At 40.3% G+C, this 24,807-nt stretch overlaps 1 protein-coding gene across 4 annotated transcripts in view; it reads right to left on the bottom strand.

Moving 5' to 3' along the window:
- The window catches only part of TLN2 (talin 2), a 428,409-nt gene that overhangs the window by 232,346 nt on the left and 171,256 nt on the right, over positions 1–24,807 (bottom strand). For all 4 annotated transcript variants that reach the window (XM_038580605.1, XM_038580602.1, XM_038580603.1 and 1 more), the window contains one exon: positions 21,108–21,185. The gene's annotated coding sequence lies outside the window, so the exon portion shown is untranslated. The remainder of the gene's footprint in view (positions 1–21,107; positions 21,186–24,807) is intronic.

Raw genomic sequence — 24,807 nt, 5'->3', positions numbered from 1 at the left:
TAAACCAGGCATCCTCCCCCCCCCCTTTTTTTTTTTTACTTTCCACACCCAACATGGGGCTCAAACTCAACACCCTGAGATCAAGAGTCACCTGCTCCACCAACTGAGCCAGCCACATGCCCCAATTTAGCAAATGTTCTTTAAGCTAGCCAATAAATGTCATGCTATGGGAGCTGAGCAAATGTATTGGTTATTCCATATATTAGGCCCAATTCTTAAAAACATTTTTATTAAAGCATTATTGGCAATAAAACATACATATTTAAAGGATATGAATTTTTATGCAGGTATACACTTATGAGATGATCGGGACTATCAAGATAATGAACATATCCATAACTTTTACAAAGTTTTCCTGTACCCCCCTGGTAAGCCCTCAGTCCCAACTGTCCCTTTCTGCTATACTCCGGCAACTAGGAATCTGTTTTCTCTCATCATACATTAGCTTGCAGTAACTAGGATCTTACATGAATGTAGCATGTACTTTTTTGGTCTGGCTTTATTCACACAGTGTCATTATTTTCAGCCATCCATGTCAATAGTTCATTTCTTTTTATCATGGAATCATATTTCCTTGAAGGGATATAGCACAATTTACTGATCCTGTCACATGTAGATGAACATTTGAGGTTTCCAATTTGGGACTATTATCAATAAAGCTCATAGTAACAGGTGCATGTGCCCAATGTCTTGCCTTTGAAATCTGCATACCAGTCTTTTGTAAGGACATAGCTTACATTTCTCTTGGGTAAACACCAAGGGTTGAATATCTGGAACATAAGATAGGCATTAGTTTCTTCAAAAGTGGTACTGGGCAAATTGTTCCTCTGAAAAGCAATTAAGTTATATCACACCTCATACCATCACATTTATGATGAAAGTCATGAATTAAGAGATTTTTAAAATCTGAGTACAGGACATGAATAACAGAAAAAACTGCTCACTCCTTTTCCCAATAGATTGTACCATTTTACATTCCTGCCAGCAATGTGTGAATTCCATGTCAGCTCCAAGTAGTTTTGTAGGACACAGGACCCCTTGTCCATACCACACTTACTATACACGGCTTTCCTTACTTTAAGAGAACTGGAGCATAAGTTGACCATTATAAATATTCATGAAGGTGAAATTTTAATTTCTGCCCTTTCCTTGTAGTACAGACCATAAGGAAAAGCACCAAAGTACGTTGATAGGAACAATGATATACATTTATTATCATATTCTTCATTTTATGTGTTTCATCATATAATTATCCTACAACAACCCTATGAAGTACTAAAATAAAACCATCAAATCCATTTTATATGTGAATAAACTGAGGGAAAGAGAACAAATTCATTACCCAGGGTCATAGAACTAATGAATTGGCAGAGGCAGGACATAAACTCAGAAATCCGAGCCCTGAGCTTTGGCTCTTTACTATTATCTGTATTCCCTGCTACCATCTACACAGTCCTGAATACTGGTCATTTCTCTTCCAAAGCTATACATTTCTTTCCAGTTCCACCTCAGACAATAGATTTCAAATCTTCAAGAAAGAAAGTGGGTAATAAGCCTTACAATATCATTTTGAGCTAAACAGTCAAAGCAGATGCTGGCTCCTTCCTCTACCGACATTTCTACATAATAGAAAATCATCCCAGCAAGACAGAATAGATATTGATAAAAAAAAAAAAAAAAATCAACCCAGTAGATACCACCTATTAAGTGTGTAAGTCTGTCCTAAAGAGCGAGAAGACGTTTCGAAGAGCATACTTATTTTTAACAAAGTGCTTTTTCCGGTGGAAAGGAGGGGGGAAAAGTCTCAGGAGCAGGGAGATTCATTGCCCACTACATCACAGGCTGCTGCAGTTTTACAAAACCCAATCCAGATTTGCCATAAAGACCCAGGGCTGGAAGATAAAACACAACACACTGCTGACCTGGTTAAGAACTTCTTGGCATTGGTTGCCATCGTTTCTCAAGGGTAAAAACAGACAGTAATTGTGCAGCCACTTCTTTGTGTAAATAGAGCCTGAGAGTCCAACAGGGATGAAGACAGTGCTTATGTTAAAGAGAAAGCCTGGAAAACACCACTTCTTGCCAGCAGCAGACCATGACATTGACCACATCATACAGAGTATTGATTCTTAATCAAAAAAAAGAAAAAAAGTTGGAAAAAATAATCAGCATCTCCCAGCACTCTGATAAAAGGGAAGCAAACTGCTCTACTAGCAAGACTAGGTCAGGTAGAGAGCTTTGAGCATGAAGAAGGATTGTTCAATGACCAATCAAAAGTTAGCTACAGCCTAAAAAAAAAAAAAAAATTGGGATCCCTGGGTGGCGCAGCGGTTTGGCGCCTGCCTTTGGCCCAGGGCGTGATCCTGGAGACCCGGGATCGAATCCCACGTCGGGCTCCCGGTGCATGGAGCCTGCTTCTCCCTCTGCCTGTGTCTCTGCCTCTCTCTCTCTCTCTGTGTGACTATCATAAATAAAAAAAAAAAAAAAAAAAAAAAAGTTAGCTACAGCCTACCAGGTGCATAGCACTGTGCTAGATTGGAGGGGAGTAGGTGACACACGGGGCGGATGGTTAGATATATGCACTAAGTAGGAGACCAGATTGCTAACCCAATGAGGAGTTCATCACCAAGCTGGAGAAAAGGCCTATACTCCAGAAAAGATGATGACATACCCAGTACCAGAACAGTAATGATCCACCATCAACATCTTTGCTAACATTGACTAAGTACAGCCCCTGTGCTAAGTTCTTTCAAAACACGCCTCATTTAATCCTCCCAAAATCATGTGAGATAGGCATTGCTTATTTCCATTTCACAGATTATTAAACTGGGATAAGGTCCAAGAATTGCTCCTGACCATGCAGCCAGAAAGTGGTATAGCTGGAAATCCAAAGCCACTTTATTCAGCTCCAAAGTTGATGCTAGGTACTAAATTACAAAAACTCTACCAACCCTTCAGATGCTCTTTCAAGAATGATCCCTCTGTGGTTAGTGAGAGCCTGGAAGGCTCCCACAGGGAGGAGGGGGATGAGCTTCGAGAAAAACTCAAGGGAAAGAATCAAGAACATTGTAAGACAAGGAGAGGCCTTCAAAGACTGGGCAACCACTTGGCGGGATGTAGTCAAACAATGTCACCAAGATATACCAGTCATTTTGTATGCCAGGCTTTAGTGACAGCAATAACTCACATACGGTCCCTGCCCTCCAGGGACTCATGGTCTTTTGAGGGAGGCAGACCCCTCCAAGTGGCTTGAGAGAGTGGATCTCTCAGGCAGGACATACTCCTGAAGCTCTGGAGTAGCTACCCCCACCATTCATACCTGAGCCTAGAATGTCAAGAGGTGTTTCTCTGCACCAGAGGAGATGGCACTGCTTTAAGTCAATACATAAAGTCAGTTTTGGGTTCTTTCACCACTCAATAGCTTTAAAATAATTTTCCCCCAAATTTGCTGTTATTTGCATTATTTCTACTTAGAAGATGAAAAGGAGGCCTCATAAATATTTAATATCAGCCTACCTTAAATTGGCATGTAGACTATAAATGGAAATAATAAGATATAATTACATCCACTCCCCTTCTTGCTCCCAGCCTTCCTGTCCAGAAGAAATCAGCTTTAAAGTCATGTGGGAAAGAATAAGGTAGGTGGCAGCAAAGGAGTTTGTGGGGGTGTGGGGATGGGGGTGCCATGGTGGCCTAGAACAGAGAAAAACTTCAAGAGAACCCATGGAGTTATACTGGAATTTCAAGTATTGGCGTGAATTCATGGTTTTCAAGACAAACAGATGAACAGACACACATGCAGACAGACACAGACACAGCTGTGTGTGGTTAGTGGTAACACATGCATGCAAAGACAGGTACACAGTAAATCCCCATTATTTGCAGATTCTGTATCTGCAAATTCACCTACTTGCTAAAGTCTATTTGTAATCCCAACAGCACTCTCCTGGTTATTTGTGGACACAAAAAAGTGGCAAAAATGAAGTCATCTTGTGTACAAGTTCCAGCTGAGGTCTAACAAGAGGACATTATTGCCATTTCGGCTGTCAGCCTAACAAATATCCTTTTTTTGCAGTGTATTTAATGTCATGACTTTTGCAGTCTTGTTGATGACTTAGCTGTTTAAAATGGCCCAAACATAGTGGAGCACCGTCTGTAGTGTTCCTAAACCCAGAGAGGCTATGATGTGCCTCTGTGAAAAAATGTGTATGTTAGATAAGCTAGATAAGCTTCATTCAGGCCTAGGTGCTGTTGACCACTGAGTTCAATGTTACTGAATCACCAATATATACTAAATATGGTATCTTTAAAAAGAAACACATCTGGGGATCCCTGGGTGGCTCAGCAGTTTGGCGCCTGCCTTCAGCCCAGGGCACAATCCTGGAGTCCCGAGATCGAGTCCCGCGTTGGGCTCCCGACATGGAGCCTGCTTCTCCCTCTGCCTGTGTCCCCCCCCCCCTTTTTCTACCATGAATAAATAAATAATCTTTAAAAAAAAAAAAGAAAGAAAGAAAGAAAGAAACACATCTAAAACAAGGTAATATTGTGACCAGAGGCTGGCAAGCCTGTATTTCCCCTAGGAGCAATGGCTCCATGCTCGCTAATTCAGGGATCCATGAGACACTGTAGGACATAATTACTGTGAATAACAAGAACCTAATGCATTCTATAGCTCTATCCACTGAGGCGGCCTGGGATTGAGGATATCCCAGTATCAAGGAACATACTTAGAGCCTAGATCTTGGCTTCAAAGTACCCTTCTCTAATAAAAACTACTCAGGCTCCATCAGGAAAGGCCTGAATACAGGGATGAGGAAAGGTAAGTGTGGCACCTCCTATTAAGTCCAGAATTGCCCAAAGAATGATGGGGATGGGTCAGAAGGACACAGAAACCAGTTTGAGGGGGCTCCTACTGGCTAAATCAAGAACAATTTAAACACCAAAATGATAGTCATGATTTGATGAATGCAATATGAAAACATGAGCCCATACCAATATAAATCCATGCATAAATAAAATCAAAGTTAGATAAAGAATGAGAAAGCTACATTGTTAGTTCCAAAGTATCTCCCGAAAACAGGGATAAACCTCTTCAGAGGGGGAAACCTGGCCAACAGCACCTGAAACCTTCAGAGGGGGGATAAACCTCTTCAGAGAGGAAACCTGGCCAACAGCACCTGAATCATGGGGTGATGTGATCATAATCAATCATGAGACACATCTAGATTGCACACGAGAGGATGCAAAAACCATACAGCCTCATTGTTATGATTCTCTTGCCAAAGAGGTAAAACATGAATTTAATCATGAGTCAAGACACAATCCAAATGTAGGGTTACACTACAAAATAACTGGGCTTTCATCTTCAAAAGGATCTAGGTCATGAAAACCAAGAAAAGACTCATGGACTGTCCTGACTAATGAAGACAAAAGACGTGAGACAAGTAACTGCAGCAAATGATTCTGAATGTGATCCTCCAGCTATAAGGAATGTGCAAGGGATGTGTGGGAAAAGTGAAGGGTGCCCAAGATTACATGGTAGCAATTTTGATGATTGTACTATGGTCAGGTTCAAAGATGTCCTTTTACAGTAAAAATAATTGGAAGTGATGGTGCATTAGGTCAGCAACTTCCAATCGGATGGTTCGAGGGACCATTCTTTGTGCTGTACTTCCAGCATTTCTGCAACTTTGGGACTATTTAAAGGAGCTTTCCAAGTATTAAAAAGAAAAAGATATGTGACAGAGCAAGAAGCATGACAAGAACGAAGCACAGGAGGGGCATTCTTCTTTAACTATTCACTCCTAAAGCCACATGCCCTCAAGCCCTGCAGGCTTACTGCACTGCCTCATCCTCTCACACAGCCACCCTTCCTGCAAGAGTTCTCTACACTCAGACCTCTAATTACTCACTGTATTCCTCATCTGACTTCTGCTGAGCCCTGCCACGGGGCTTCAGGCATTCCTTCTCCGGTTCTTATCTGTGTGCACCACCCTGGACAACACTGGCCACTCTAGCAGATTCTCCCAATCTGTCTGACCCACTCCTGGCTCAGTCTCTTCCACAAGCTCTCACCCTTGCTTTAATCTCATGGCCTGTGAGTTCTCTCCTAGCCCCTTCTCCTGTACACCCTCACCTGGTGGATCTCATCTGCTCTTAGGACTTGCATCCACCAGATCTACAGATCTGCCTCCTATGCTCTTTATTCAAGTCTATCATGTCTTCAAGCCCTTTCACGAGCATATATTAATTTCATCTTACCCAAAAATCAACTCATCTCTTCTTCCCTGCCACCACCCCTCCCAAACTTGCTCCTCCTTCCTGTGTTCCCGATCTCAATAGAACCAACATCCATCCAACTGCCAAAGCCACAGCAAAGAGAGTCATGCTTGACATGAGCCTCTCCTACACTCCCACAATGGACAATTACCAATTCCTGATCACTACCTTCTAAGAATCTCTCAAATCTGTCCTCGTCTCCTACACCCCAGAATACCATCATTCCTGCTCAAATTACTGCAATAGCTTCCCACTGGGCCCCCCACTTTTCCTCTTACTGCTCTTGAATACACATTCCACATCTCACTTGGCAGCCTTTCCCAAAGTTATCAGACTATATCCTACTCAGCTATGGCCATTTAAAGGATTTGGACTGTCCTTAGAAAAAGTCCACATCCCTTACAAGGTATTACAAGATCTACTTTCAACTCTATCTTAAACCCTCTGCACCAACTATATTCAGTATTTTCCATCTCTACCTCTGGCAACAATGCCCCAACATTCAGCAGAATGCCTGGCATTTTGTAGAGGTTCAATAAATGCTTGTTGGATGAGTTGGTTAGATGGGGGGAGGATAGCTCAAACTAATTTTTAACACAAAACACCAATTTTCATGGGGCACCTGGGTGGTTCACTGGGTTGAGCATCTGCTTTTGGCTCAGGTCATGATCCTGGAGTCCTGGAATTGAGTCTCACATCAGGCTCCCTGCTCAATGGGGAGCCTGCTTCTCCCTCATCCTTCTGCACCCCCACACCACCATTTACGTTCTCTCTCTCTCTCTCAAATAAATAAAATATATTTTTTTAAGAAACCACCAATCTTCAAATATATAGAAGTATTACAGGTCACTCAAATCCTGGGCTAGGGCTCAACAAAAATGTCAGACAGGGTTTGCACAAAATTATGAGCAGCTCAAGATCAAGGTCCTTGAGGCTAGACTTTACAGAGGAAGAAGAAAGACATACTTGCTCACAGCTGTTCAGATAGTGGTTCTTGTGGTCACATGTCATAGCAGGATGCAATTCCACTTTACTTACTATTTAAGGACCAGTGCCTATGGAGTGCTGATAGTAAACTCAGGAAGAAGGGACAGTGGGCCCACCCAGGGACAGGAGAGACATATGCACACTCATGCACTCAGGGCCCAGAGGGAGTCAGGTTAGTTCCACCAACAGGTCAAATAAATCCAAAGGCATGAAAACCAAATTAGAGGTAAAAAATCAAATGAGAAACACTTATGGACACTCACTTGGTACACAACGGTGTAGAAGGATATTTTTGTACCTTTTATTATTCCCCATGTTTTCCTAAAACTCCACTAATATGTGACCACTCTGGAGGCTTACTGGATGAGGCCAATATGCTCCCAATTACTGCTACCCACTTTACATTAGGTCCTACGGAGAAGTCAAAGGAGAGATAGAGTCAAGAAAAAAACATGCGCAGGCAATGGAATTAAGGCCACTTAAGGGAAAACGATCACTGAAATAGCATCTCATTAAGGTAATCTCATTAAGGAGGAGGAGTCACGCAGATGGGCTGCCCTGCCATCAGCCTTTCAAGTCTCAGGAGGAGCCCTAGATGTCTGAGTGACAAATAAAAAGCCACCAAGACTTCTGTGACCCCACAATGGCTCTGATGACTATTAAGCACTAAGAAAGATCTAGTCCCCAGAGAAAGAAAAGAGAATCTTGAGAGAAATCCCAGGGTGCTCAAAAGGCAGAATAAACCCTACAAATACAAAAAGAAAAGCAACATCCAAAGGACACTCAGACAAGGATGACAAAATTATAGCTGTGCAGAAACAGAGGTAGCCTAACCACATGGAAAATGCAACAGGAGATGAGAAGGTAGCAGAGGGCAGTGTGGTGATGCCTCCACACCGAGCCACAGCTCAGCATCCAACACTGGCCAACACTGTGGTCAACAAAAGCCTAACCACTGACCTCATGCTTGGGTTAGTGCAACCAACGCTCAAGTAAGGGATGATCAGGATACTATTTTGACCTACTTATCATTCATGGAGACAATATGTGTTCTAGGCCTGGATTCCACCATCATTGAACTTTTTACTGGTAATCCACAGGTTCTCCCTTCCCAGTATTACAGTAATTCCAACCCCCCAGAAGATCTTTCCAACTTAGCAAATGTCTCCTTACCAAATTCTCTATCATCATTAACACTGTTAACGGATACAAATTAAAGATCTAGTAACACTGGTGTGGCACTTGTTATTCCCATTATTATTATCACTATGCAAATCTATCAAAATGTGTCCTATGTATCCAAGTAAGGGAGATTCTGATATTCTGTCCTTCAAATTCCTAAGTGTGGTAGCATGCCAATCTGAAGTGATATTTCCTGAAAATGAAAATCGAGGCAAATACAGGAGATTGGCTGGCCTGTAGCATGGAGAGGCTGGACAGCTAAATACTACATATTGCCCAGACTCCTTTGCTGCTATGGAATCCAATGGGACAGACTCTCCACTGATGAGATGGGCTCATGGGAACTTTGATTTGGAACTGAGTCATGGGGCAAAAAGGTAGAATGTAAGGGTATCCACAAAAAAGCAAGGTCTCTTGGCAGAGGAGGCATAGTACAGGAGCTAGTAGCTCAAATAGTGGGTTTCTAATTCAACAGTTTCCTACAACAGCAGCCATGGCAGTTTTCTCGATTCTGGTAAGAGAAAATGGTTCTGGGTGTGGGTATCCTAGAGGCTTACCCTAGAGCCATTCCTCCTCCACACCTTCCAGTGATTCTGGAAGCACTCATCCCCTGGATTACATCTACTTCAGCAGTAACTCCCTAGAGTAGACTCTGAGTCTAGTACAGGAAATGTGAGCAATAACAAGAAGCTCATCACTTTTACTAGTTTATTAAATTCATAAAATATTAGGTATAAAATACTTAGCCACAAAGGATAAAGAAACAAACTCAATTTATTTTAATATTTTGCTATAATATCATTTGGGCTAGGGTAATTCATATAAACCATAGTATCACACAATTTTATAAACCTAAACCTGCACTCTAATTCACCTCATTCATAAACATGAGATAACTTGACCTACTTTCTAATATATTCAGCTCCTTCTTGTCTGCATTAATCTTCAGTGACATTTTAAAAGTTGTTCTAATAATTTCCATTATATGAAAATGCATTTTTTTCATTTATATCATTTTTGATTTTCCTCCCACAAACTAAAGGCTGTTTTCTCAATAGTTAGCTGCCAAATGTCGTAGGAAACGAGAGGTGCAAGACAGCTGACACAAAAGACTCCTTGGTAAATGGGCTGAATCGGGTTTCTCAACAGAGTGAGGGTGGAAAATGGGGATAGGAATGAGACGATTCTGCCCTAAGCCCTCACAATGTGGAATGGCGAGTTTGGTACTCTATTTGTATATAACCAATGGAAGATTGGAGAATACAGATTTTATAAATAAATGCAAGTTTCCTATCAAACCATATAATGAGATCATCACTTCTCAATAACTCTTTAATTTCAGGTAATAGAAAAGAAATCTGCTCCCATAGACACATTCTAATTACATACACATTGAGAACAACTACAGCCTCCCTGGGCAGCCTGGACTCCTTGCCTCTGATGGAGCCCTCTTTAATCCACTGGTAATAATCCTTTTGAGTAGGTCCTTCTTGTGCTCAAGAATGTTCTATGGCTCCCCAATGCCCAGAGCAAAGCTTGGCAAATCATGGCCAGTAAGTTCTGATTGATTTTTACATGTTTAAATAGTTGAGGGGAAAGATTAAGAATTCTACTTCATAATACATGATTTACAGCATGAAATCCAAATTTCAGTGCCCGTAAATCTAGTTTGATTGGAACACAGTCACACTCATTTATTTATGAATTGTTTATGGCTGCTTTTCACACTCCAACAGCAGACTTCAGTAGTTGCAACATCGATGGTAACTTAAAATATTTATAGCCTGGGTCCTTTGCTGGAAAAGATTGCCAACTCCTGCCCTGAAGTAGAAGATCAAAAGTCCTTGGCCTGGCAATGCAATGTGTGGAAATCTGCATTCCATCAACCTTCCTAAGACTGATTTTCTTCTACATGAAAACAGAAAGTCTACTCCACTCAAAAGTTCTTCTCCATTTGTCCCAAACCTAACTTCCCTTTCCTATCCCAAAGCTCAGTTCATCCCAACAGTTGCAGACATCCTTTACTTTCTTCATTAGAAGAGTCCTACTATACATCCATTTAACTTCCATAACATTGGAAAAGACAAATGATTTTTAAGAGTGCTTAAGGTGGGGTGTCTAGGTGGCTCAGTTGGTTAAATGTCTGCCTTCATCTCAGGTCATGATCCCAGGGTCCTGGGATCTAGCCCCACATTGGGCTCCCTGCTCCACAAGGAGCCTGCTTCTCCCTCTCCCTCTGCCTGCTGCTCTGCTTGCTCATGCTCTCTTTCTCTAATAAATTAATAAAATCTGAAAGAAAGAAAAAAGAAAAGAAAAAGAAAAAGAGTTCCCAAAGCTATTCCACACAGCACTATTCCTAGTAATAAGTAAAAGATGAAAAAAAGCATGTTCCACCAATAGGGCAGGCTGAGTATGTCAGAGTAAACCCACACAATGGCAGGCTATGCAGCTGTGCAAAGGAGTATGAATCCATGATCTTTGTGATCTTTGTGCATCACCATGGACAAGAACCAGGGAAGATTAAGTGGAAAAAAAAAAGTAAATAAAAGTGTACAGAATACTATGGTGTACTAGAAAAGGGAGGGATATGTAAATATGAAAGCACACACATATTTCCTGATATCAAAAACCAATACAAGGATAAACCAGATTTTTTTTCAAATGCTACATATGGGAAGAGAGGAAATGGGATGGCAAGACAACAGGGGTAAAACGAAACACCTCTGAATATGCCTCATATTATAGATGAGACTTGGAAACCATGACAATATTGCACAATATTCAACTGAAAAAGGGAATCTCTAAAAACCAAAACTAAAACCAAACAATGAGCCTAACTTATATATCTAGTTGGTGGCACAATCACACATAACTATTCTAGACATCTTTACAACTAGGTCTATTGTGTATACAGCATGAGATAAAGCAAATGCAAAAATATGATATCAGTGAGAACTGGGGTGAAACAAAGAACACTGCTATAAAATTGATTAAGTAAAACCCTATATATCTGAATGTTACTTAGAAGTATCCATATGCACTAATAATTGGTTTTGTCTTTATATATAACATACACATAAATACAAATGCACATATATATACATATTCCCTAGTTTGGTCCACTGAAAAGATCTAGAAACAATGATGAATCCAATGACAATAAACATTCCTAGTTTCGCACTGTGCCTTCTAAATACTCAAAGGAACCAGGGTTCCCTGGAGAAGTAGTAGATCTAAGTCTGAAATAAGAAATGGGTTAAGACAAGCCTGTGACATTATGTCACAACAAAAAGAATACCCACCTCCTCCAAAAACATCTTGTCCAAAGGACTTGGGAGCCATCTTGAATTAGTTTCTATTGACCAAATATGGGACAATTTCAGTACCAATAAGATTTGAAATGCAGGGATCCCTGGGTGGCACAGCGGTTTAGCCCCTGCCTTTGGCCCAGGGCGCGATCCTGGAGACCCGGGATCGAATCCCATGTCGGGCTCCCGGTGCATGGAGCCTGCTTCTCCCTCTGCCTGTGTCTCTGCCTCCCTCTCTCTCTCTCTCTCTCTCTCTCTCTCTCTCTCCTCTCTCTCCCTCTCTCTGTGTGACTATCATAAATAAATAAAAAATAAATAAAAAAAAAGATTTGAAATGCACCAATTGTATTTACACAGAAAAAAAAAGAAAAAACAAAAAAATAAAACTTCAGTGATCACTTTCAAAGGATGCCACCAGGGAACTCATTGTTTTGAAAACAGGAAAAACATCAAGTATTTATCCTTTCCTATATGAACCTCAAGGTTAACAAATAATTAACATTAAACTTCTGTTTATTTAAGTATTCTCATATAGAAATGAGGAAGGAGGGGCAGCCCGGGTGGCTCAGCAGTTTAGCACCCCCTTCAGCCCAGGGCGTTGATCCTGGAGACCCGGAATCGAGTCCCATGTCAGACTACCTGCATGGAGCCTACTTCTCCCTCTGCCTGTGTCTCTGCCTCTGTGTCTCTCTCATAAATAAATAAATAAAAATCTTGAAAAGAGAAAAGAAAAGAAAAGAGAAATGAGGAAGGAATAAGAGAACTGCCAATCACTACTCTACAATCACTAACGAACAAAAAGATATAGGCAATGATCAAAGAAAGACCAATATCACAAAAAGAGAGACCAGCAGTGATTTTGTATTTAATGGAAAGACACTGCCTGCATATGAAGTAGCCTTGACTAAAAAGAAAAAAAAAATCCAGATCTGAATCTGACCAAAACTCAAGCTTTTAACACATCATAGAAAATGAAAGTAACAGAGAAACACGTTTAATGGCACCAGGGGAAAGAAATCATCAAAATTCACACTATGGGAAATTCTACGGCATAGTTTCTCAATCTCAGCACTATCAACATTTTAGACCAGTTATTTCTTTGCTGTGGGGAGCCTGACCTGCATATGGTAGGATTTTAGCAGCATTCTCACCTTCTACCCACTAGATGCCAACTCTCTATGTTGTAACAACTTAAAGTATTTCCCAACATTGTCAAATGTCCCTAGATAGGGGAGGGAGATCATTCCCATTTGAGATTCTCTGCTCTAAAGGACAAATAATCCAGTTTCTTAAAGAAACAAATCATGGAGAGGGGGGAGGGGTCAGTACAGATTAAAAGGAGATTAAAGACCTGTCAGTTGCTATGTATAAGCCGTATTTGAATCCTGATTCAAAGAAACAAAAGTATGTAGGACATCTGTGAAAACACAAACAGTAATTTGCTATTTAATGATATTAAGGAAATACTGACAATTTTTATGTTTTTATAGTGATACAGAGTAAGTCCTATCTTTTAAGTCCTATACTAAAATACTGATAGAAGAAAAAATAGCAAAGATATGCTTCAAAATGAGTGGGAAGAAAGAAGGGCAGAGACGAAACAAAACTAAGATTAATCCTTGTTGAACCTTGGTGGTGGACACATATTTGACTATCAAATTCTCTTCACCTCTGAATGTGTTTTGAAAGCTTCCATGAGAAAAGGTATGAATAATCAATCTGGCAGGCAGTTCCACTCCCACTCTTCTCAGTGAGCAAGCAAGCCCCAGAAAGACCATGGGAGGGGCATAAGAATTTTTCAGAAACAGAGTAAGCCTGGGGAAGAAGGGTCCTATCTGGATACTGAAAGTCATTCTATAGTTTTTAACATGGCCCTTAAATACAGGTGCCAACTACTTAGCAGCAAGCTCTTACAGAGAGAGAAAAGCCCATTCTGTTGGAATAACTAGGAGAGAGAATACTAGTCCCTCATGTGACATCTTCCCAAGAGATGTTTCGGATCAATTTTGTCTATAAGGGATTTTTGCTTTAAGCACTGATTTTAAAAGTTTGCCCTTACTTTTTGTATTGTTAAAATGAAAAACAAAACAAACAAAACAAAACAAAACAAAAAAACGAAGTTTACCCCAAGTGAAATGTGAAATTTTACTCACCCTGCAAGGAGTCCAAGTTCACACAAACCCCACCTTAGGACCTCATTCTAAGCATAGAAAACACCAACTTCTATCGTATACAACCCACTGTGGTTAATAGTCTATTCTGTTAGAAGTAGCAAAACTAAAACCAATTAACCCAGAAATAAATGCTACTTTCTCTTGGAAATCTATTCTACCCCCTTAGAAATATCTCCTTCCTCTAAACTTGCTCCTCTTCTGCTCATAGGTCAGATGCTGCATCCATGAAACGTGTAGACCAAACACAACAAGGCCCACCTCATTATATATGCTCTGGTGCTGATTTGTATTTCTGTCCTTCCTAGTTCAAAGTATTGAATATGCTTCCTCTGAATACAAACTTCTGAGAATAGTGGCCAATGGAGGGGACCAGGGACCTCACTTTCACACAGTTCATGCCCCTGGCCTGCATCAAACTTTCCAAAGAGCCAGCAAAATGAATTGAGCATCCTGCATGACCCCAGTGCCTGGAGCCAAAGTTCTTCTACAGGGGAGATGGGAGTCATTTTCACTACTTAGAGGTAAGTAAATGGAAGAATATGCAACTAGTCTGGGGAATATTTGGCATCAAGTAATTTTAAAAAGCATTTTAAATCTTATTCCCTTCTCTTACTAAAGGGTTGGGTTCTGTCCCACTGTTCTAGAAGCTGCATTCCTAACCATGGGAGAAAATTTTGATCAAGATTTAAATTGCCCAAGCAGATTTAGCCCCCTAAATCACTTTTTTTTAAAAAAAAGATATTTTATTTATTCATTTGAGAGAGCACGAGCGAGAACACAAAAGAGAGGGTAGCTGCAGAAGGGAGAGGGAAAAGCAGCCTCCCAGCTGAGCAGGGAGCCCAATACAGGGCTCATTCTCAGGATCCTGAGTCAAAGGCAGATGCTTAACCAAGTGAGCCACCCCGGTGCCCCTGCCCCGCCAAATCACTTTTACACAAGTGTCACAGGACCGATACAACTGAAGATTAGTGATCTTTGTTTAAGGGAACCAAAATGTCTCCTACTTATTACAACCTTACTTGATTACCACCATATCACAGTTCTAATAATCAATAAATATAAAAATTACAAATATCGAACACAGAATTAGGTTGTTCCAAGTCCTTAGCAGGGTAACCCTGGACTGCTTATCACTACTAACTTTTAATGTAGGAAATTGCTCCTGGTAACCACAGTCACAAAGTCCATGTTGACTCCAATCTATACATTAAGATTCGGCTTCATTAAGGCCAACTATCTCGTCCATAAGTAAACTAGGCGCCACCGCTCTAAAGATTTTCCTTACATTCACTACTTACTTGGGAGCATTAACTTCATAGGTCAAGATGGTTTGGAAAATAAGCACTATTTGCACTTAGGCAGTGGGCGTCACCACCAGGACCTAACAGAGGTAACAAAGAGTAACTCCACCCAACTCATTCATGGGCTATCTGCCTAGAAAGCAGATGACCAACTCAAAGGATCAAAGCTCCTTTTCCCTTCTTAACAACAGAGTTGAGTATGAAGCCCCATTTCTCATTTCAGAGTCACAAACAGAACACCTGAGTAGGTAAGGATAGCCCCATTTCTAATTCCAGAATTCTGCATAATGAGTTCTTGGCCAGAATTAAGCAGAGCTGATTTTCCTTAGAGCAGCAGCAATGGTCTCCAGAGGGGGTCAGGGGAAAGTGGAAGAGGTTGCAGAAAAGGACAAGTTTTTTCTCATCGATGAAACCACAGCTGGTATCATGCCCCCAACTCACCCCAGGATCTAAGAACCACTTCCCAGTGGAGGCCTTCAAGGAGTCTCTGATCCAGATTTCAACTTCTTTATAGAGGCCCTGCCAACAGCCCTGTCTCTCCCATAGGGCTGGTATGAGGATTTCATCAGACTCCAGGTCTCTGATACCTAGGTGTTTAACATATCAGGTCCTCCATAAAGGATGGCTAATTTTATTTATTTTAGTTTAGTTTAGTTTATATTTTATTTTTTTTTAATTTTTTTTTAAGGATGGCTAATTTTAAACACCAGGTTACTGACCCTTCAAAGACATCAGAGCCTGAGGCTATTTTTCCAAAAGTATTAATTAACAGTGGTAAGCTTCCCGGGCCATGAACATTTGCTTAGAAGCAGAACGCATACCTTGAGATCAGACGGTTCTGATGGAAATTGGAAGGCAGGGGACTGTGGGCGTAAGACCTCCAAACCTAAAGCAGGTTTCCAGGAAGAATGGGAAGACCGAGAGGCTAGGAAAAGTTGAGGCTGAGCCCAAGACAGCCAATGCCACCACATAAAATGGAGAATCCATTCAAACGCGCTCCACAGAGGTGCCAGAGGTGCGGGTCATTAGGCTTAGAGAGGAAGAGCTATAATCTCACCACATACTGGGTTGTGACGGCAATAGCTGCTACCCTGATTGCAAGAGCATAAATGCTGCTTCTTGGATTTCACATTCAGAATCAAGTCATAGGTAAATCACGGAAGCCCTCGCTTAACAGAATACTAAGTATCACCAACCCTGAGCATTAGAAAATCAAAAGGTACATGGGCGCCTGGGTGGTTCAGTCAGGTTAAGCCTCTGTCTCTTGGTGTCGGCTCAGGTCATGATGGAGGTGGTGGGATGGAGCCCCACTTCAGGCTCTATACTCAGCACAGAGTGTGCGTTTCTGCCCCTCTCTCTCACTGTCCCTCTGCCCCTCCCTTTTGCTTGCATGCTCTCTCTCCCTCTAAAGCAAGTAAATGGATCTTTAAAAAAAAATAAGAAAATCAAAGGTACAGCTGCCTTTGAGAGGTGTGGGGGGTAAACAAGAAACAGGCTATGTAAGAGACAGAACAACAACGAAGGAGGCCAACTGAGGTGCAGAGAAGCAGCAGCTTTAGGACTGAAAATGTGAATCGGCTGCAGGGAGGAAGGGAAACGGGCTGGTCAGGGTGAGCTCATCAGCAATCACAACAAGACACCATAAACAGCTCTTAAAACTGATAACATGGGAAATGGCACTGCAAGCCTAATATTCATACATGTGCAAGTCACAAAGGTTAAATGATCTACAGGGAGGAGGTGGTTGCCTCTGAAAAGGAAGACTAAGTGAAGGAAGAGGTGGGGTAAAACCCTTGCTGCTTTTCATTTGGAGCTGTTCTGTAGTATTTTCTATTTTTTAACTCTTTGCATGCATTACTTTGACTTACATTGTTTTAAATGAAAGATCCTAAGACTATTACTTAGATCACAGCAGTAGGGTTTTTCTCTGCTCATACCAGGCCTTACCATGCTGTGTTCAGACCATGGCAGCTGGCCTTACGGTGTGCTTGCTTTGTTTTAAAGTCATGTGTAAACTCTGCAAGTCAACTAGTCATTTTATGGTTCTGGAAAGCTGTCTAATTCTAATTTGTTGTAAACAGAACAGCTTTGATGATCATTATAGGTCTTCAGAATATGAGACGTTGCAGCAAAAATATGGAATTTTTAAAGGTTTGTGTTCTATAGGAGAGTATTTAAATACAGACACAAATATTCCAGAGCCCTTAAGTCCATGAAATCCAATCAATTCTGAGAAAGGGCTCAAATCTTGAGCTCTCCACAGCGCTAACTTTGAAAGAAATTAACTGATGAGCATAATTAGCCAAAAAGTGTAAGGAAACAGCTCATTCTATTATACCCATGTATTCCTAAGTTTAATTATGAAAAACAATCTGGAAATTGTTGTTGTTCTGAAACATTTACTAAGCACAGACAGTAGAATGAAGAGCCTAGTACATGTCAGGGAATCCTGATCAAGGATGTGATGCTAATTAGGATGATGCTAATTAGGACTCCCAGCCACTCAGGGGCCCCATGGGGGGAGAGCAAGTGCCTGTACCTTCCATCAACAAGCGGAGTAATCCCCTCATAGCACCAACTTTTGTACTGAAATTTTTTTGTAATAAACAGTCAAGGCTACAAAAACATTTTAATAGAAAAGAGAAATTTTGCAAGAAGGCAATATTAACCTAATCATTATGCAAGCATTCTTGAATGAAGGATTCCACAACACTTTGTTTTATGGTTATTCCTTCTCTTAGATTCTTAATTCATGTGGGGCTGGGGGGTGGGAGGGATGGGTTTCTCTTAAAATGCATTAGCTGTGTTTTTAAACGTAGTGTAACTTGCTTTAATTTCCTATGTTACATTAACAAATAAATGCTGTTTTAATATATATAAAAAAAAAACAAGCAGAGAATCTGGCTAATGGAGGATGGCAGGAAGACACAAGTGCCTAACATTACATTTTTAATGAAGAAAAATAAGCATAAGAATGCACCTTCCCTGATGTCATAGCTTTTAAGGGACTGATACAGAATGACAAATAGCTATATAGATAGATCCTGCTTTGAATTTTATAGATTCAAGGCCGTCCCCCTAAAACAGCACTGGGAATTCAAAATTCTCAGAGAGTAAAAGACAATGTTTTTCATTTAAAAATAGTTTTTAAATATTTCTCTTACAAGCCTGAAGGGAAAATGGAGGTAAATTCAGAGTATTATACTTATTCTTAAATCCGGAATATATCACAAGTCATTAAGTAACACATTCAACAACTCATTTATCATATATGTCCCTCTTCCTCTATACTTTATCAATCTCTTCTCTCTTGTGCAAACAACCCTCTAAAAAAGCACATGTTTATTCCTATGAAACATGGCTGTCTCCAATTCTTAATTGTTCATCCCTACAAGATCTCACCCAGCAGTGCCTGGCCTTCTGAAATACTCAGAACATGATTGATTGATTGTATTTTTGATTAAGTTGTATTTAGACTCAGCCAGACTCGTGTCCCTTAAAGCAATTCTCTTCTCTCTGGTTTATATCAAAATAAAAGATCCTGCTTGCATTTATTCATTGACTGTAGACACTTGCAGAAGTGTCAAGATTTCAGGTAATTTTTCATATTATTATACATTTAAGACAAATGTTTCTTTTGTTGTTGTTTTAATTTTTTCCTAAAAAGGGCAGTGAAGTAAATATCCCCAGGAAGCAACCCAATTAAACCATACAAATCAAGCAGTAAACGGAAAGTGGGGTTGACAGAAGGGAATACAAGGTAAGTCTGTCAAATTTCATTCAAGTTTCCAGAAAATAGGAACGTTAAAGGAAAGCCAGAAATCACTGGAGGAGCAATTCCAAAGGACTGAACCACCGTGTTCCAAACAATGTAAGCCACAGTATAATTTCACAGAACTTTCCAAAGCAGCCAGGATTATGTGGGCCTCTTGACACAGGCGTTATTGTTGCTCCTTCCCCACATTATTTTCCTGTCCTAGTAATTCAGTCTTCCACCCGTGCTGCCCCCATACACATCCCTACACCCCATGGAGATGTAAGTGCAAAGTATAGTTTCCCATTCTGTATGGACCCATGGCATAAGAATGCACTTGGCACACTGTTTTTGGATCTGAAATGCTTCCTGCCCACTGTGCCCAGGCCCTTTAGACAAACAGGACCGCCTAGTGCCCCCAGTAATTCCCCATAGGATAAGAGGCACACCAAGACAACCAAATGGTTCCTGGGCCAGACAGATCCCTTCCTCTTCCCTACCCTGTGTACATGTCATCCCCTTGCTCTCAGCTCAGAACTTTCAGCCATACCCCTCCACTCCCACCCAGCTCTACGCTCCTCACACACAATGTTTACACGGGCCTCCCTGGAGTCAGGCATCCACCCACCCCATCCCTAGCTCCCAGTGTCCTCACATCGCAGGTGCATGCTTATCTATTAGATACCACCTAAAAAAAAAAAAAAAAGATACCACCTGGCCAGAGGCTGCCCATACTGGTGTGAAGGGAGGATTCTATACCCTTTTACTCAACATCTTAAAACACTATCATGTTTATTTCTACATTGGCTACAAGGTGGCTCACAGTTCAATCTCCTGTTCATGTAAATAAGCCACTTTTTTGGGGGCTTTCCCAACAGAACAATTCCTTCTCATCTGTTCGACCTCTGACCTCTCATTTCAACTAGACTAGTTGTCAGCATTTTCTAGAGATAGCTGATGTATAACCAGAGTACATTTCTATCCTGCTGCAAAGGAATGACACAATTTCAGAGGCAGAAGAACCCTTAGCAGTCAGTCATACATGCCAATCTGTCCCAAATGTCAGTCATCAGGCCAGTCTGGCTAGTTCATGGCCAACAGTCCCTGGTCAGCAGAGAAATGAGAAAGAGGTGGCAAAGGAAGAGCATTTTCATAATGCTAAAAACGTGTAATCTAAATTTATGACATTCCTACTCTTCCAGTATTAAAATACTTCTTTCATGAAATGTTAGATGATAGTTATTTTTTTAAATCTTTAATTATGAAAAATTCTAAACACAAAATAGAAAGAATAGGATATAAATATAGTGAAGTTTCATGCACTCATCCAGCTTGAGTAATCATCAACTTTGCATACACATAGCCAAAAATATGTATTAAAAATTGATCGTGACATTTTTTTCCTGTTTTATAAAATCTAAAAGGAAACGAGTAGGTTGGGTCAGCATACGTTTCACAGATGACTGTACAAAATTGGCAAAGATCAACCTGTCCCCAGTTGTGCAGCTGGTCAGGAACAGAAATGGGAAGCCTGGTGAGCCACAATAGAGTTGTTGAGTATAGCGGCATAAACCAACCCGTAACCTGTCAAATGTCAATCCAGGCATACTAAGGACCTGCAGAAGATCACCTCTGTCCCCTGCCAACAGTACGTCACACACGCTACTTGGCATCATGCAGCCCCACCCAGGACAATCAAAGGGAGAAACCCAAACCTATAAACCAAAGTTTATCTCATGGTAGAGCAATTGTGTGCCATCCATGGAGGACTCCAAGAACCACCAAGCAGTTTCACAAGGCAAAGACTACTAAAATTTTCTCATTAATTCCTTATCCAACACCTCAAAAATGAAAAGTTTATAAATAAAATAGTGTGAATAAATATGAATTTATGCAATAAGGCTAAAAGACAGCCTCTCATCCTATCTTGCTGGCCCCTGTATTCACCCACCCAATGACTAGGTGGAAAAAATAAATAGCAATGTAAGTGGCAAGACTAGGTGGCTACATGCCTGCCTCAGAATATGTCAAATGAGACAGTAAGTGACAATGTTTCAACACTTACATTTTATCAATGCAGGGAGTGGCTAATTGCTAAGATACATTTTTTTCAAGGACTCACCTGAATTCTCAGTTTACGTAAAGAGTTGATTTCCCTGAAGATATCCTAAAGCATCTGAGAAGCCTTCAGCAGCAATACCTAAAACAATAATAAAAATTATCAGGATCAAAAAAAAAATTTATCAGGATCAAGTAATGTTATAGATGTCAGTTTTAGGAGAATAAAAAATGTTCATCTATACATTTGGCCATTTCCCTCCATACTAAGCATGAAAGGAAGTAACTCAGGAAACAATGAATTTCCGCTACAACACATGGGCTGGGAATTCTCTTTACCAACAGGGAATTGAGGTCCCAAGACAGTTATTTCAAAGACCAAAATTATGTTACTTTTGGCAAAGAGGCAAAAACACATTTTTTCCCTTCCCTGTGGTAGAAATGCTTAATGGCTTAGAATTTAAACAAAGATACATTTCCCCACCCACTTGCCCCCACCCCCCCAGTGTTTAAAACAAAAACAAGGCACTCTCAGTCTTTATAAATTAGCTTATATGAGCTCTTATCTCATTCACCCTTTTCCTAACTTAGTTCCTCTAATGTGTCTGTGAAGCAGCCCCTTCTTGCTTCAAGTGATCTCATCTCATTCCCAGTTCTCTGAGCCATTCACAACTGACCATTATTAGCACTTGGAAACCCAATTTAAAACAGAAGCACCACCATCAACCGCAAAAACGTCTCAGCCCCAGTTAATAGATATCTCAGTGACAACATACATATCAATGAAACAGAATACCCATATATAGAACCAAGTATCCACATGAATAGACCAAGGACATGGAATCATCTGTCTGGGTAAGTGTGTGAGACCGGTTCATAAATGTTTAGCTAATGAGGAGGGAAAAATCTAGATCTCTACCTATGAAAAAATAAACTCAGAATAGAATCAGATGAGTACTAAAAGAATATACCATTAATTCTATAATACACAGAAAAGGGCTTTCTAAACATGCTGGTTTAGTCGGTAAAGTTTCATGATTCTTAATCTTGGGGTTGTTCAAGCCCCACATTGGGCATAGAGATTGCTTAAAAATAAAATCTTTTAAAGAATAAATAAAAAATGAACTTGACATCAAAAACTGAAACCATGGGGCACCTGGGTGGCTCAGTCGGTTGAGCTTCTGCCTTCAGCTCTGGTCATGATCCCAGGGTCCTGGGATCAAGCCCCCACGTTGGGCTCCCTGCTCAGTGGGCAGTCTAGTCCGCTTCCCTCTCTCCCTCTGCCCCCTTCTTGTGCTCTCTTCTCACTCTCTATCTCAAATAAATACAATCTTAAAAACAAAACAAAACTCTGAAACCATGAAGGACTGAGACATTTGGCTACCCTTTTTTTTTTTTTTTAGGGTTTTATTTATTTATTCATGAGAGACACAAAGACAGGCAGAGACACAGGCAGAGAGAGGAGAAACAGGCTCCATGCAGAGAGCCCAATGTGGGACTCAATCCTGGGACTCCAGGATCACACCCTGAGCCACAGGCAGATGCTCAACCACTGAGCCACCCAGGTGTCCCTTTGGCTACCTTTTTAAAATCTCCAAATTATGAAAAAAAATCTCAAATTTATGAATGGCAAAATTAAGTCAAAACTAAAAGAACAAAAGGTGACAGCTCCAATAAAAGGTGAAATAAGAAATTAGGTAAAATATTTATACAGCAGACATAAAGGTTATTATCCATATTTAGCCAAAAAAAAAAAAAATCAAGCAGTAAGAAAATACTCTCCTTGAGATGGACAGTCAATAAACCTTCCATAAGAATTATAATAGCAGGGGATCCCTGGGTGGCTCAGCCGTTGAGCACCTGCCTTCGGCCCAGGGCGTGATCCTGGAGACCCGGAATCAAGTCCCACATCGGGCTTCCTGCAAGGAGCCTGCTTCTCCCTTTGCCTGTGTCTCTGCTTCTCTCTGTGTGTCTCTCATGAATAAATAAATAAAATCTTTAAAAAACAAATTTAAGAATTATAATAGCAATAAACATATGAAAAGATAATCAACTACACTAACAAAAAATACAACTTAAAGAACACCTTTAGAAAATGGAGATTTTTTTAACCTATCAGACTGATAAAGATGTCAAAGACTGACAATAACCAATATTTCAGATGTAGCTCATGAGGTAGCATACCACTTATGTTACTTTGTCTACATGTAAAATGATACATTCTTTGATACAGCAATGCTAATAACTCTAAGAATTTACCCTACATAGTTAATTGTGTAAGCAGAAAAATGGACATACATAGTATTTGTAATTTTTTTTTCCATAGTATTTGTAATTATGAGGGGAAAATGAATCAGTGCCCTCAAAGTTCACAAATAGAGGAGACGTGAAATAAACAATACAGACACTGGAAATACTGATGGAGATTTGTACTTACTGATAAGATGCCACAAGAATAAAATAGGTAAAGGACCATGCACAGTGATTTCATTTGTGTGTGTGTTTTCCCAGATGTCCTAAGACTTAGAGGGATGTTTATCAAAATAATTATGATCACCCCTGATTATCAGAATTTTAAAGGATTTTGACTTCTTATACTGTTCAATTTCTTATAAAGAGCATGATTTTTCCAAAGAATGGAGCTGTATTCTAATCCCATGCTCAAGTATTACATAGATTTCTACTTGCCTTTTGCCAGCTTTCCTCTCATCTTATTGACATTTGTATCACAAATGTGCTTGTAATGAACACTGATGAGAGTTCCCTTCTTCATCTCCAGCTCCTGTTCATTTCCTAGAGCCATTTTAACCTTGCATTTGTGTTCTAAGACACACCTGCATCTTTATTATAAATGCCCCCCCCGCCCCCGCGCGCGCACACACACACACACACCAGCTTTAAGGTAGCAGCTCAATTCAGTTGGTTTCTTGTGACCAAATGAGTTCCACATAATACAGTGCTGCTTTTTTTATTTTTTATCTTTTCAATCATCCCATTCCATTTGAAAACAGAAGAGTAAACCCTGTAATCACATGAATGATGATTTATCACACACAATGTCATGTAATGCTTATGACCTACAGCTGAAGTAACTGAAGCAACAGACTCAAAGCTAGTATAACAAAGGCAAAACTATTTCAAGAGACAGGTAGATTCATTCCTAATAAGAGAACTGATGAAAAGAGTATTTGAATAAGAATAAAAACAAATGGGACATGCTTGTCCAGATGGGCCATTTCTATGGTTAAACTATGCTCCACTATAATGTTTTAACCATATCATTGATTTATTTTTATTGGATTAGTTTATCTATGAAAAGCCTTCTTTTCTATTTAGACTATAAAATACAGTAATGTCTTCCCATTATGGAACCATTATGTTCAATTTATCTCCAGCAAACAAATTTATTCTTCTCATTGCCCTATTTTTAAAGGTTGAGAAGTTCCATATAATGCATGGATCCTCCTAATACCATAATTATAAACCTGGTTAAAAAGCTATAATCCCTTGTAGACATACAAATCCCTTTACAGGTGCATTGGATGTAAAGTACAAATCTAATTAATCCTCCTCCATCTCCTAGAGGCTCCCTCTCTCCCAAAAACAATGTCCCTAGAAAGTACACAAAAGGACAAGAATCTCTATCCAATCTCAGAAATGAGTTATCATGATACTTAAGTAAGTATTTGGGTCTCCAGGGCATAACTCAGACAAACATACAAGCCACCCAGTGCCATCCACTCTCCTCACCCCCTCCTCAGTCC

The sequence above is a fragment of the Canis lupus genome, chromosome 30 (genome assembly GCF_011100685.1).
Source record: "Canis lupus familiaris isolate Mischka breed German Shepherd chromosome 30, alternate assembly UU_Cfam_GSD_1.0, whole genome shotgun sequence".
NCBI lineage: Eukaryota > Metazoa > Chordata > Mammalia > Carnivora > Canidae > Canis > Canis lupus.
This window is presented reverse-complemented; position numbering and strand designations above follow the sequence as displayed.